Source organism: Pristiophorus japonicus, unplaced genomic scaffold (assembly GCF_044704955.1).
Source record: "Pristiophorus japonicus isolate sPriJap1 unplaced genomic scaffold, sPriJap1.hap1 HAP1_SCAFFOLD_321, whole genome shotgun sequence".
Lineage (NCBI taxonomy): Eukaryota > Metazoa > Chordata > Chondrichthyes > Pristiophoridae > Pristiophorus > Pristiophorus japonicus.
The window spans coordinates 185,891-200,192 of NW_027253008.1; positions in this window are offsets into that span (position 1 = coordinate 185,891).

Sequence of the window (14,302 nt, forward strand, 5' to 3'; positions counted from 1 at the left end):
CAGTGTGACTTGATTGTGTGACAGGATAGTGTGACTGGATAGTGTGATGGGATAGTGCGATGGGATAGAGTGACGGTATAGTGTGACGGGAAAGTGTGAAGAGATAGAGTGACGGGATAGTGTGATGGGATAGTGTGACGGGATCGTGTGACGGGTTAGAGTGACGGGATAGAGTGACGGGATAGTGTGATGGGATAGTGTGACAGAATAGTGTGACGGGATAGTGTGACAGGTGAGTGTGACGGGCTAGTGTGACAGGCTAGAGTGATGGGATAGTGTGATGGGATAGTGTGACGGGATATTGTGATGGGAAATTGTGATAGCATAGTGATGATGGGATAGTGTGATGGGATAGAGTGACGGGATAGAGTGATGGAATAGTGTGACCGGATAGTGTGACGGGATATTGTGATGGGATATTGTGATAGCATAGTGTGATGGGATAGTGTGACGGGATAGAGTGACGGAATATTGTGACGTGATTGAATGATGGGATAGTGCGATGGGATAGAGTGACGGTATAGTGTGACGGGAAAGTGTGACGAGATAGAGTGACGGGATAGTGTGATGGGATAGTGTGACGGGATCGTGTGACGGGTTAGAGTGACGGGATAGAGTGACGGGATAGTGTGATGGGATAGTGTGACAGAATAGTGTGACGGGATAGTGTGACAGGTGAGTGTGACGGGCTAGTGTGACAGGCTAGAGTGATGGGATAGTGTGATGGGATAGTGTGACGGGATATTGTGATGGGAAATTGTGATAGCATAGTGATGATGGGATAGTGTGATGGGATAGAGTGACGGGATAGTGTGACGGGATAGTGTGACAGTAGAGTGTGACGGGATGGTGTGACCGGATTGTGTGATGGGATAGTGTGACGGAATAGTGTGACAGGATAGTGTGACAGGTGAGTGTGACGGGCTAGTGTGACTGGATAGTGTGATGGGACAGTGTGACAGGATAGTGTGACGGGATAGTATGATGGGATAGTGTGACGGGATAGTGTGACGGGATTGAGTGACGGGATAGTGTGACGGGATAGTGTGACGGGATATTGTGACGGGATCGTGTGACGGGATAATGTGTCGGGTTAGTGTGACGGGATTGAGTAACGGTATAGTGTGATGAAATAGTGTGATGGGATAGTGTGACAGGATAGTGTAATGGGATAGTGTGACGGGATAGTGTGATGGGATAGTGTAGTGGGATAGAGTGACGGGATAGTGTGACGGGATAGTGTGACGGGATAGAGTGACGGGATAGTTTGACGGGATAATGTGACGGGATAGTGTGATGGGACGGTGTGACGGGATAGTGTGACTGGATAGTGTGACGGGATAGTGCGACGGGATAGTGTAAAGGGATAGTGTGACGGGATAGAGTGACGGGATAGTGTGACGGGATAGTGTGACGGGATAGTGTGATGGGATAGAGTTACGGGATAGTGTGACGGGATAGTGTGACGGGATAGAGTGACGGGATAGAGTGACGGGATAGAGTGACGGGATAGTGTGACGGGATAGTGTGAAGGGAAAGAGTGATGGGATCGAGTGATGGGATAGGGTGACGGGATAGTGTGACGGGATAGTGTGATGGGATCGAGTGATGGGATAGTGTGACGGGATAGTGTGACGGGATAGTGTGATGGGATCGAGCGATGGGATAGTGTGACAGGATAGTGTGACGGGATCGAGTGACGGGATAGAGTGACGGGATAGTGTGATGGGATAGTGTGATGGGATAGTGTGACGGTATAGTGTGACGGGATAGTGTGAAGGGATAGAGTGACGGGATAGAGTGACGGGATAGTGTGATGGGATAGTGTGACGGTATAGAGTGACGGTATAGTGTGACGGGATAGTGTGAAGGGATAGAGTGACGGGATAGAGTGACGGGATAGTGTGATGGGATCGAGTGATGGGATAGTGTGACTGGATAGTGTGAAGGGATAGAGTGACGGGATAGTGTGACGGGATAGTGTGAAGGGATAGAGTGACGGGATAGTGTGACGGGATAGTGTGATGGGATAGTGTGACGGTATAGTGTGACGGGATAGTGTGAAGGGATAGAGTGACGGGATAGTGTGACTGGATAGTGTGAAGGGATAGTGCGACGGGAGAGAGTGACATGATAGTGTGACTGAATAGTGTGACGGGATAGTGTGACGGGATAGAGTGACGGGATAGAGTGATGGGATAGTGTGACAGAATAGTGTGACGGGAAAGTGTGACGGGATTGTGTGACGGGATTGTGTGACGGGATAGATTGATGGGATAGTGTGACGGTATAGTGTGACGGGATAGTGTGACGGGATAGAGTGACGGGATAGTGTGACGGGACAGTGTGACGGGACAGTGTGACTTGATTGTGTGACAGGATAGTGTGACTGGATAGTGTGATGGGATAGTGCGATGGGATAGAGTGACGGTATAGTGTGACGGGAAAGTGTGAAGAGATAGAGTGACGGGATAGTGTGATGGGATAGTGTGACGGGATCGTGTGACGGGTTAGAGTGACGGGATAGAGTGACGGGATAGTGTGATGGGATAGTGTGACAGAATAGTGTGACGGGATAGTGTGACAGGTGAGTGTGACGGGCTAGTGTGACAGGCTAGAGTGATGGGATAGTGTGATGGGATAGTGTGACGGGATATTGTGATGGGAAATTGTGATAGCATAGTGATGATGGGATAGTGTGATGGGATAGAGTGACGGGATAGAGTGATGGAATAGTGTGACCGGATAGTGTGACGGGATATTGTGATGGGATATTGTGATAGCATAGTGTGATGGGATAGTGTGACGGGATAGAGTGACGGAATATTGTGACGTGATTGAATGATGGGATAGTGTGACTGGATAGTGTGACGGGATAGAGTGATGGGATAGTGTGACGGTATAGTATGACGGAATAGTGTGACGGGATAGTGTGACGGGATAGAGTGACGGGATAGTGTGACGGGACAGTGTGACGGGACAGTGTGACTTGATTGTGTGACAGGATAGTGTGACTGGATAGTGTGATGGGATAGTGCGATGGGATAGAGTGACGGTATAGTGTGACGGGAAAGTGTGACGAGATAGAGTGACGGGATAGTGTGATGGGATAGTGTGACGGGATCGTGTGACGGGTTAGAGTGACGGGATAGAGTGACGGGATAGTGTGATGGGATAGTGTGACAGAATAGTGTGACGGGATAGTGTGACAGGTGAGTGTGACGGGCTAGTGTGACAGGCTAGAGTGATGGGATAGTGTGATGGGATAGTGTGACGGGATATTGTGATGGGAAATTGTGATAGCATAGTGATGATGGGATAGTGTGATGGGATAGAGTGACGGGATAGTGTGACGGGACAGTGTGACGGGACAGTGTGACTTGATTGTGTGACAGGATAGTGTGACTGGATAGTGTGATGGGATAGTGCGATGGGATAGAGTGACGGTATAGAGTGACGGGATAGTGTGATGGGATAGTGTGACGGGATCGTGTGACGGGTTAGAGTGACGGGATAGAGTGACGGGATAGTGTGATGGGATAGTGTGACAGAATAGTGTGACGGGATAGTGTGACAGGTGAGTGTGACGGGCTAGTGTGACAGGCTAGAGTGATGGGATAGTGTGATGGGATAGTGTGACGGGATATTGTGATGGGAAATTGTGATAGCATAGTGATGATGGGATAGTGTGATGGGATAGAGTGACGGGATAGAGTGATGGAATAGTGTGACCGGATAGTGTGACGGGATATTGTGATGGGATATTGTGATAGCATAGTGTGATGGGATAGTGTGACGGGATAGAGTGACGGAATATTGTGACGTGATTGAATGATGGGATAGTGTGACTGGATAGTGTGACGGTATAGTGTGACGGGATAGTGTGACTGGATAGTGTGACGGGATAGTGTGACGTGATTGAATGATGGGATAGTGTGACGGAATAGTGTGACGGGAAAGTGTGACGGGAAAGTGTGACGGGATAGTATGATGGGATAGTGTGTTGGGATAGCGTGACGGGATAGTGTGACTGGATAGTGTGATGGGATAGTGTGACGTGATTGAGTGATGGGATAGTATGACGGGATAGTGTGACGGGATAGTGTGATGGGATAGTGAGATGGGATTCAGTGACGGGTTAGCGTGACGGGATAGCGTGATGGGATATCGTGAAGGGATAGCGTGACGGGATAGAATGATGGGATAGTGTGACGGGTTGGAGTGACGGGATAGTGTGACGCGATAGTGTGACGGGATAGTGTGACGGAATAGTGTGACGGGATAGTGTGATGGGATAGTGTGACAGAATAGTGTGACGGGATAGTGTGACAGGTGAGTGTGACGGGCTAGTGTGACGGGATTGAATGATGGGATAGTGTGACGGAATAGTGTGACGGGAAAGTGTGACGGGAAAGTGTGACGGGATAGTATGATGGGATAGTGTGTTGGGATAGCGTGACGGGATAGTGTGACTGGATAGTGTGATGGGATAGTGTGACGTGATTGAGTGATGGGATAGTATGACGGAATAGAGTGACGGGATAGAGTGACGGGATAGTGTGATGGGATAGTGAGATGGGATTCAGTGACGGGTTAGCGTGACGGGATAGCGTGATGGGATATCGTGAAGGGATAGCGTGACGGGATAGAATGATGGGATAGTGTGACGGGTTGGAGTGACGGGATAGTGTGACGCGATAGTGTGACGGGATAGTGTGACGGAATAGTGTGACGGGATAGTGTGATGGGATAGTGTGACAGGATAGTGTGATGGGATAGTGTGACGGGATTGAGTGATGGGATAGTGTGACGGGATAGTGTGATGGGATAGTTTGACGGGATAGTGTGATGGGATAGTGTGACGGGATAGTGTGATGGGATAGTGTGACGGGATATTGTGATGGGAAATTGTGATAGCATAGTGATGATGGGATAGTGTGATGGGATAGAGTGACGGGATAGTGTGACGGGACAGTGTGACGGGACAGTGTGACTTGATTGTGTGACAGGATAGTGTGACTGGATAGTGTGATGGGATAGTGCGATGGGATAGAGTGACGGTATAGAGTGACGGGATAGTGTGATGGGATAGTGTGACGGGATCGTGTGACGGGTTAGAGTGACGGGATAGAGTGACGGGATAGTGTGATGGGATAGTGTGACAGAATAGTGTGACGGGATAGTGTGACAGGTGAGTGTGACGGGCTAGTGTGACAGGCTAGAGTGATGGGATAGTGTGATGGGACAGTGTGACAGGATAGTGTGACGGGATAGTATGATGGGATAGTGTGACGGGATAGTGTGACGGGATAGTGTGACGGGATTGAGTGACGGGATAGTGTGACGGGATAGTGTGACGGGATATTGTGACGGGATCGTGTGACGGGATAATGTGTCGGGTTAGTGTGACGGGATTGAGTAACGGTATAGTGTGATGAAATAGTGTGATGGGATAGTGTGACAGGATAGTGTAATGGGATAGTGTGACGGGATAGTGTGATGGGATAGTGTAGTGGGATAGAGTGACGGGATAGTGTGACGGGATAGTGTGACGGGATAGAGTGACGGGATAGTTTGACGGGATAATGTGACGGGATAGTGTGATGGGACGGTGTGACGGGATAGTGTGACTGGATAGTGTGACGGGATAGTGCGACGGGATAGTGTAAAGGGATAGTGTGACGGGATAGAGTGACGGGATAGTGTGACGGGATAGTGTGACGGGATAGTGTGATGGGATAGAGTTACGGGATAGTGTGACGGGATAGTGTGACGGGATAGAGTGACGGGATAGAGTGACGGGATAGAGTGACGGGATAGTGTGACGGGATAGTGTGAAGGGAAAGAGTGATGGGATCGAGTGATGGGATAGGGTGACGGGATAGTGTGACGGGATAGTGTGATGGGATCGAGTGATGGGATAGTGTGACGGGATAGTGTGACGGGATAGTGTGATGGGATCGAGCGATGGGATAGTGTGACAGGATAGTGTGACGGGATCGAGTGACGGGATAGAGTGACGGGATAGTGTGATGGGATAGTGTGATGGGATAGTGTGACGGTATAGTGTGACGGGATAGTGTGAAGGGATAGAGTGACGGGATAGAGTGACGGGATAGTGTGATGGGATCGAGTGATGGGATAGTGTGACGGTATAGAGTGACGGTATAGTGTGACGGGATAGTGTGAAGGGATAGAGTGACGGGATAGTGTGATGGGATAGTGTGACGGTATAGTGTGACGGGATAGTGTGAAGGGATAGAGTGACGGGATAGTGTGACTGGATAGTGTGAAGGGATAGTGCGACGGGAGAGAGTGACATGATAGTGTGACTGAATAGTGTGACGGGATAGTGTGACGGGATAGAGTGACGGGATAGAGTGATGGGATAGTGTGACAGAATAGTGTGACGGGAAAGTGTGACGGGATTGTGTGACGGGATTGTGTGACGGGATAGATTGATGGGATAGTGTGACGGTATAGTGTGACGGAATAGTGTGACGGGATAGTGTGACGGGATAGAGTGACGGGATAGTGTGACGGGACAGTGTGACGGGACAGTGTGACTTGATTGTGTGACAGGATAGTGTGACTGGATAGTGTGATGGGATAGTGCGATGGGATAGAGTGACGGTATAGTGTGACGGGAAAGTGTGAAGAGATAGAGTGACGGGATAGTGTGATGGGATAGTGTGACGGGATCGTGTGACGGGTTAGAGTGACGGGATAGAGTGACGGGATAGTGTGATGGGATAGTGTGACAGAATAGTGTGACGGGATAGTGTGACAGGTGAGTGTGACGGGCTAGTGTGACAGGCTAGAGTGATGGGATAGTGTGATGGGATAGTGTGACGGGATATTGTGATGGGAAATTGTGATAGCATAGTGATGATGGGATAGTGTGATGGGATAGAGTGACGGGATAGAGTGATGGAATAGTGTGACCGGATAGTGTGACGGGATATTGTGATGTGATATTGTGATAGCATAGTGTGATGGGATAGTGTGACGGGATAGAGTGACGGAATATTGTGACGTGATTGAATGATGGGATAGTGCGATGGGATAGAGTGACGGTATAGTGTGACGGGAAAGTGTGACGAGATAGAGTGACGGGATAGTGTGATGGGATAGTGTGACGGGATCGTGTGACGGGTTAGAGTGACGGGATAGAGTGACGGGATAGTGTGATGGGATAGTGTGACAGAATAGTGTGACGGGATAGTGTGACAGGTGAGTGTGACGGGCTAGTGTGACAGGCTAGAGTGATGGGATAGTGTGATGGGATAGTGTGACGGGATATTGTGATGGGAAATTGTGATAGCATAGTGATGATGGGATAGTGTGATGGGATAGAGTGACGGGATAGTGTGACGGGACAGTGTGATGGGACAGTGTGACTTGATTGTGTGACAGGATAGTGTGACTGGATAGTGTGATGGGATAGTGCGATGGGATAGAGTGACGGTATAGAGTGACGGGATAGTGTGATGGGATAGTGTGACGGGATCGTGTGACGGGTTAGAGTGACGGGATAGAGTGACGGGATAGTGTGATGGGATAGTGTGACAGAATAGTGTGACGGGATAGTGTGACAGGTGAGTGTGACGGGCTAGTGTGACAGGCTAGAGTGATGGGATAGTGTGATGGGATAGTGTGACGGGATATTGTGATGGGAAATTGTGATAGCATAGTGATGATGGGATAGTGTGATGGGATAGAGTGACGGGATAGAGTGATGGAATAGTGTGACCGGATAGTGTGACGGGATATTGTGATGGGATATTGTGATAGCATAGTGTGATGGGATAGTGTGACGGGATAGAGTGACGGAATATTGTGACGTGATTGAATGATGGGATAGTGTGACTGGATAGTGTGACGGGATAGTGTGACGTGATTGAATGATGGGATAGTGTGACGGAATAGTGTGACGGGAAAGTGTGACGGGAAAGTGTGACGGGATAGTATGATGGGATAGTGTGTTGGGATAGCGTGACGGGATAGTGTGACTGGATAGTGTGATGGGATAGTGTGACGTGATTGAGTGATGGGATAGTATGACGGAATAGAGTGACGGGATAGAGTGACGGGATAGTGTGATGTGATATTGTGACGGGATTGTGTGACGGGATAGTGTGACGGGATAGTGTGACGGGATAGTGTGATGGGATAGTGAGATGGGATTCAGTGACGGGTTAGCGTGACGGGATAGCGTGATGGGATATCGTGAAGGGATAGCGTGACGGGATAGAATGATGGGATAGTGTGACGGGTTGGAGTGACGGGATAGTGTGACGCGATAGTGTGACGGGATAGTGTGACGGAATAGTGTGACGGGATAGTGTGATGGGATAGTGTGACAGGATAGTGTGATGGGATAGTGTGACGGGATTGAGTGATGGGATAGTGTGACGGGATAGTGTGATGGGATAGTTTGACGGGATAGTGTGATGGGATAGTGTGACGGGATAGTGTGATGGGATAGTGTGACGGAATAGTGTGACGGGATAGTGTGATAGGATAGTGTGACGGAATAGTGTGACGGGATAGTGTGATGGAATAGTGTTACGGGATCGTGTGATAGGATAGTGTGACGGGATAGTGAGATGGGATAGTGTGACGGGATAGTGTGACGGGGTAGTGTGACGGGATTGAGTGACGGGATAGTCTGACGGGATAGTGTGACGGGATAGTGTGACGGGATAGTGTGACGGGATATTGTGACGGGATAGTGTGACGGGATAATGTGACGGGATAGTGTGACGGGATTGAGAGACGGGATAGTGCGACGGGATAGAGTGACGGGACAGTGTGAAGGGATAGAGTGACGGGATCGCGTGACGGGATTCAGTGACGGGTTAGCGTGACGGGATAGCGTGATGGGATATCGTGAAGGGATAGCGTGACGGGATAGTGTGATGGGATAGTGTGACGGGTTTGAGTGACGGGATAGTGTGACGGAATAGTGTGACGGGATAGTGTGATGGGATAGTGTGACAGGATAGTGTGATGGGATAGTGTGACGGGATTGAGTGATGGGATAGTGTGACGGGATAGTGTGATGGGATAGTTTGACAGGATAGTGTGATGGGATAGTGTGACGGGATAGTGTGACGGGATAGTGTGACGGAATAGTGTGACGGGATAGTGTGATTGGATAGTGTGACGGAATAGTGTGACGGGATAGTGTGATTGGATAGTGTGACGGAATAGTGTGACGGGATAGTGTGCTGGAATAGTGTTACGGGATCGTGTGATAGGATAGTGTGACGGGATAGTGTGACGGGATAGTGTGACGGGATTGAGTGATGGGATAGTGTGATGGAATAGTGTGACGGGATAGTGTGACGGGATAGTGTGATGGGATAGTGTGATGGGATAGTGTGACGGGATTGAGTGACGGGATAGTGTGATGGGATAGTGTGATGGGATAGTGTGATGGGATAGTGTGACGGGATAGTGTGACGGAATAGTGTGAGGGGTTAGTGTGACGGGATAGTGTGAGGGGTTAGTGTGACGGGATAGTGTGACGGGATTGAGTGACTGCATAGTGTGATGGGATAGTGTGATGGGATAGTGTGAGGGGTTAGTGTGACGGGATAGTGTGACGGGATTGAGTGACTGCATAGTGTGATGGGATAGTGTGATGGGATAGTGTGATGGGATAGTGTGACGGGATAGTGTGACAGTAGAGTGTGACGGGATAGTGTGACCGGATTGTGTGATGGGATAGTGTGACGGAATAGTGTGATAGGATAGTGTGACAGGTGAGTGTGACGGGCTAGTGTGACTGGATAGTGTGATGGGACAGTGTGACAGGATAGTGTGACGGGATATTGTGATGGGATAGTGTGACGGGATAGTGTGATGGGATAGTGTGACGGGACAGAGTGACGGAATATTGTGACGTGATTGAGTGATGGGATAGTGTGACGGAATAGTGTGATGGGAAAGTGTGACGGGAAAGTATGATGGGATAGTGTGTTGGGATAGCGTGACGGGATAGTGTGACTGGATAGTGTGACGGGATAATGTGACGTGATTGAGTGATGGGATAGTGTGACGGAATAGAGTGACGGGATAGAGTGACGGGATAGTGTGATGGGATATTGTGACGGGATAGTGAGATGGGATAGTGTGACGGGATAGTGTGACGGGGTAGTGTGACGGGATAGTGTGACGGGATAGTGTGACGGGATAGTGTGACGGGATAGTGTGATGGGATAGTGTGACGGAATTGAGTGATGGGATAGTGTGACGGGATAGTTTGAGGGGATAGTGTGACGGGATAGTGTGACGGGATATTGTGACGGGATAGTGTGACGGGAAAGTATGATGGGATAGTGTGTTGGGGTAGTGTGACGGGATTGAGTGACGGGATAGTGTGACGGGATAGTGTGACGGGATAGTGTGAGGGGATAGTGTGAGGGGATAGTGTGACGGGATAGTGTGACGGGATAGTGTGAGGGGATAGTGTGAGGGGATAGTGTGACGGGATAGCGTAAAGGGATAGCGTGACGGGATAGTGTGAGGGGATAGTGTGACGGGATAGTGTGACGGGATAGAGTGACGGAATAGTGTGACAGGATAGTGTGACAGGTGAGTGTGACGGGATAGTGTGACGGGATAGTGTGATGGGATAGTGTGATGGGATAATGTGACGGGATAGTGTGACGGGATAGTGTGAGGGGATAGTGTGACGGGATAGCGTAAAGGGATAGCGTGACGGGATAGTGTGAGGGGATAGTGTGACGGGATAGTGTGACGGGATAGAGTGACGGAATAGTGTGACAGGATAGTGTGACGGAATAGTGTGACAGGATAGTGTGACAGGTGAGTGTGACGGGCTAGTGTGATATGCTAGATTTACGGAATAGTGTGACGGGATTGAGTGATGGGACAGTGTGATGGAATAGTGTGACGGGATAGTGTGACAGGATAGTGTGACGGGATAGTGTGACGGGATAGTGTGACGGGATTGAGTGATTGGATAGTGTGACGGGATAGTACGATGGGATAGTGTGATGGGATAGTGTGATGGGATAGTGTGACGGTATAGTTTGACTGAATAGTGTGACGGGATTGAGTGATGGGATAGTGTGACGGGATAGTGTGACGGGATAGTGTGACGGGATATTGTGACGGGATAATGTTTCGGGTTAGTGTGACGGGATTAAGTAACGGGATAGTGTGATGAAATAGTGTGACGGGATAGTGTGACGGGATATTGTGATGGGATATTGTGATAGCATAGTGTGATGGGATAGAGTGACGCGATAGAGTGATGGAATAGTGTGACGGGATAGTGTGACGGGATATTGTGATGGGATATTGTGATAGCATAGTGTGATGGGATAGTGTGACGGGATAGAGTGACGGAATATTGTGACGTGATTGAGTGATGGGATAGTGTGACGGGATAGTGTGACTGGATAGTGTGACGGGATTGAGTAACGGGATAGTGTGACAAAATAGTGTGATGGGATAGTGTGACGGAATAGTGTGAGGGGTTAGTGTGACGGGATAGTGTGAGGGGTTAGTGTGACGGGATAGTGTGACGGGATTGAGTGACTGCATAGTGTGACGGGATAGTGTGACGGGATAGTGTGACGGGATAGAGTGACGGGATAGTGTGACAGTAGAGTGTGACAGGATAGTGTGACGGGATAGTGTGACCGGATTGTGTGATAGGATAGTGTGACGGAATAGTGTGACAGGATAGTGTGACAGGTGAGTGTGACTGGATAGTGTGACGGGACAGTGTGACAGGATAGTGTGACGGGATAGTACGATGGGATAGTGTGATGGGATAGTGTGACGGGATAGTGTGACGGAATAGTGTGACGGGATAGTGTGACGGGATTGAGTGACGGTATTGAGTGACGGGATAGTGTGATGGGATAGTGTGACGGGATAGTGTGACGGGATATTGTGACGGGATCGTGTGACGGGATAATGTTTCGGGTTAGTGTGACGGGATTAAGTAACGGGATAGTGTGATGAAATAGTGTGACGGGATAGTGTGACGGGATATTGTGATGGGATATTGTGATAGCATAGTGTGATGGGATAGAGTGACGCGATAGAGTGATGGAATAGTGTGACGGGATAGTGTGACGGGATATTGTGATGGGATATTGTGATAGCACAGTGTGAAGGGATAGTGTGACGGGATAGAGTGACGGAATATTGTGACGTGATTGAGTGATGGGATAGTGTGACGGGATAGTGTGACTGGATAGTGTGACGGGATAGTGTGACGTGATTGAATGATGGAATAGTGTGACGGGAAAGTGTGACAGGATAGTGTGTTGGGATAGCGTGACGGGATAGTGTGACTGGATAGTGTGACGGGATAGTGTGACGTGATTGAGTGATGGGATAGTATGACGGAATAGAGTGACGGGATAGAGTGACGGGATAGTGTGATGGAATATTGTGACGGGATAGTGTGACGGGATAGTGTGACGGGATAGTGAGATGGGATAGTGTGACGGGATATTGTGATGGGATAGTGTGACGGGATAGTGTGATGGGATTGAGTGATGGGATAGTGTGACGGAATAGTGTGACGGGATAGTGTGACGGGATAGTGTGACGGGCAAGTGTGACGGGATAACGTGACAGGATAGTGTGATGGGATAGTGTGACGGGATAGTGTGACGGGAGAGTGTGACGGGATAGTATGACAGGATTGAGTGACGGGATAGTGTGACGGGATAGTGTGACGGGAGTGTGTGACGGGATAGTGTGACGGGATATTGTGACGGGATCGTGGACGGGATAGTGTGAGGGGATTGTGTGATGGGATAGTGTGACGGGATAGAGTGACGGGATAGTGTGACGGGATAGTGTGACGGGATAGTGTGACGGGATAGTGTGACAGAATAGTGTGACGGGAAAGTGTGATGGGAGAGAGTGACGGGATACTGTGATGGGATAGTGTGACAGGATAGTGTGACGGGATAGTGTGACGGGATAGTGTGATGGGATAGAGTGACGGGTTAGTGTGACGGGATAGTGTGATGGGATAGAGTGACGGGATAGTGTGACGGGATAGTGTGACGGGCTATTGTGATAGGATATTGTGATAGCATAGTGGGATGGGATAGTGTGACGGGATAGAGTGACGGGATAGAGTGATGGAATAGTGTGACGTGATTGAGTGATGGGATAGTGTGACAGGATAGTGTGACGGGATAGTGTGACGGGATAGTATGATGGGATAGTGTGATGGGATAGTGTGACGGTATAGTTTGACTGAATAGTGTGACGGGATTGAGTGATGGGATAGTGTGACGGGATAGTGTGAGGGGTTAGTGTGACGGGATAGTGTGACGGGATAGTATGATGGGATAGTGTGATGGGATAGTGTGACGGTATAGTTTGACTGAATAGTGTGACGGGATTGAGTGATGGGATAGTGTGAGGGGTTAGTGTGACGGGACAGTGTGAGGGGTTAGTGTGACGGGATAGTGTGACGGGATTGAGTGACTGCATAGTGTGATGGGATAGTGTGATGGGATAGTGTGATGGGATAGTGTGACGGGATAGTGTGACAGTAGAGTGTGACGGGATAGTGTGACCGGATTGTGTGATGGGATAGTGTGACGGAATAGTGTGACAGGATAGTGTGACAGGTGAGTGTGACGGGCTAGTGTGACTGGATAGTGTGATGGGACAGTGTGACAGGATAGTGTGACGGGATAGTATGATGGGATAGTGTGATGGGATAGTGTGACGGGATAGTGTGACGGGATAGTGTGACGGGATTGAGTGACGGTATTGAGTGACGGGATAGTGTGACGGGATAGTGTGACGGGATATTGTGTCGGGTTAGTGTGACGGGATTGAGTAACGGGATAGTGTGATGAAATAGTGTGACGGGATAGTGTGACGGGATATTGTGATGGGATAGTGTGACGGGATAGTGTGATGGGATAGTGTGACGGGATAGAGTGACGGAATATTGTGACGTGATTGAGTGATGGGATAGTGTGACGGGATAGTGTGACTGGATAGTGTGACTGGATAGTGTGACGTGATTGAATGATGGGATAGTGTGACGGAATAGTGTGATGGGAAAGTGTGACGGGAAAGTATGATGGGATAGTGTGTTGGGATAGCGTGACGGGATAGTGTGACTGGATAGTGTGACGGGATAATGTGACGTGATTGAGTGATGGAATAGTATGACGGAATAGAGTGACGGGATAGAGTGACGGGATAGTGTGATGGGATATTGTGACGGGATAGTGAGATGGGATAGTGTGACGGGATAGTGTGACGGGGTAGTGTG